The sequence below is a fragment of the Penaeus chinensis genome, chromosome 33, assembly GCF_019202785.1.
Source record: "Penaeus chinensis breed Huanghai No. 1 chromosome 33, ASM1920278v2, whole genome shotgun sequence".
NCBI lineage: Eukaryota > Metazoa > Arthropoda > Malacostraca > Decapoda > Penaeidae > Penaeus > Penaeus chinensis.
The window spans coordinates 20331534-20334033 of NC_061851.1; positions in this window are offsets into that span (position 1 = coordinate 20331534).

Genomic DNA, 2500 nt, shown 5'->3' on the forward strand with positions numbered 1-2500 from the left:
GTGATAGAGATCGAGCGAACGAGCAAGAGAGAGAGAGAGAGAGAGAGAGAGAGAGAAAGAGAGAGCGAGAGAGAGAGAAGAGTGACAAAGATGAGAATAAGAGACAGAAGTAGGAGCGAAGAAAATTAGAGAAATAGAGAAACCAAAAGAAAGAACAAGATAGTGAGAGACAGCTTAAGAGTTAAGAGAACTGTTGGTATGCTAATTGTGCCCCCCCCCCCCCCACTCCCCTCTAAAAAGGACGTTGGTGATGACAAATCCCGAGATTTCTGAGTAAGAAAAATCTCTCAAGAAGGCAAAGCTTGCAACACTGGATTGCAATTAAGAGCTGTGATGCTTATTTACATTTTTCACCTTTAATCTGCCAGACCCACACCTGTCATCGAAATTTTGCTTTTATTTTCTAGACTTTCCTCGCTTGTTTATTGTTTTTCTCTTCATTTAATTAATTGTTAATTAATTCACCCATTAACTCACTAAGTAAGTTATTCATCAAAGTATGTTTATATATTCCTTCATTTCTAATTAAACTCTCTATTTGGTTATTGCCAGTGTAAATAAAGGCATTATAATAATACATTCGTCTTGTATATCATATCATTATTCTGTTTGTCTCATCCGCCCATCTCATCGTACGTTACTCAATTTCTTCTTATGTCTAGAATCACATTCCTTGTGACTGCGGAGTTGAAGTCAGTTCATTTTGGTGTAAAATGAATAAAGAAGCAATGAGATTCCTGTTCTGACTCAAGACTTATCATTATTAGTCATTATTATGAACATTGTTATTATTGTTATTGTTATAACTGTTAATATTATCATTATTATTATTAATATTACCATTATTATTAATATTACCATTATTATTATTATTTTTATAATTATTATTATTATTATTATTATTATTATTATTATTATTATTATTATTATTATTATTGTTATTATTATTATTATTATTATTATTATTATTATTATTATTATTGTTAATAATAATAATTGTTATTATTGTTTTCATCACATTTTTTTTATTATCATCATTACCCTTATCATTATTATTATTATTGTTATTATTATTATTATTATTATTATTATTATTATTATTATTATTATCATTATTATTATTATTATTATTATTATTATTATTATTATTATCATTATTATTATTATTATTATTATTATTATTATTATTATTATTATTATTATTATTATCATCATCATCATCACTATTACCGTAATCATCATTATTACTATTACCAGGATTATCATTAGTATTTTTATAATTATTTTTATCATCATCTTTCTTATTATTCTTATCCTTATTATTATTATTGTTATCATTATCATTATTATTATCAATATTATTATAATCATCATCATTATTATCGTCATTATTATCATTACTACTACTACTATTATCAATATTAATACCAGTATCGTTATCATTATTATAATTATCATTATCATTATTATCATTATCATGATTATTGTTATTTTTATTATTTTACTTTTTATTTTTATTATTACCATTATTATAATTATGATTATCGTTATTATTATCATTTTTCTTCGAAGTAGTTAGACCATCAATTTATACACGTTTATCATTTCTTCTACTCTCCGAGGGGAAGGTAAGAAGGAAGGGAGAAGGGAAAGGGAAATGAAGAGGGAGAAGAAAGAGGGGGGGGGGGGCAGGGAGGAAAGGAAGGGAAGGGGCTTAAAAAAGGGAGATAGGAAAGGGGAAACAAAAAGGAAATGGAGGAAGCTTGAAGAGGGAGCAGGGGTGGGTGAGGGGAAGGAGAGGGGTAAGAGGGAAGCGGTTCTAAGAATAGAGAGGGAAGAGGAATAAGGGAGCGAAGGAGGTGGGGGAGTTTAAGGAAGGAGAGGAGGAAAGTGTAAGTGAGAAGATGAAGGGTTTAAACAGGAAGGAGAGGAGTGAATTTAAGGGAGATTTAGGGATGAGTGTCGGGAAAGGAAACCCTTTTTTTTCTTATTTTTGTTTCTTGTTCCGTGGAATTCCCACGGATCCTCTAGTTTCCATTATCTAGAGAGATTATAGGCTTGGGAGAATAGAGTTCATATCAGGATAATGCCTCATAACTTAATGCTCGGTTTAGAAGGTAAGATAAAGGTCGGCCTCATTTCATGGTTCCCAGGAATATGGATTGATACAAACATTTACATATATATATATATATATATATATATATATATATATATATACATATGTATATTAAATATTCATGTATTGAATATATATTAAATATATATATGTATTATATATATATATATATATATATATATATATATATATATATATATATATATACATGTACACACACACACACACACACACACACACACACACACACACACACACACACACACACACACACATATACATATACATACATATATATATATATATATATATATATATATATATAGGTACATATGTATATATATATATATATATATATATAAATATATATGTACATATATA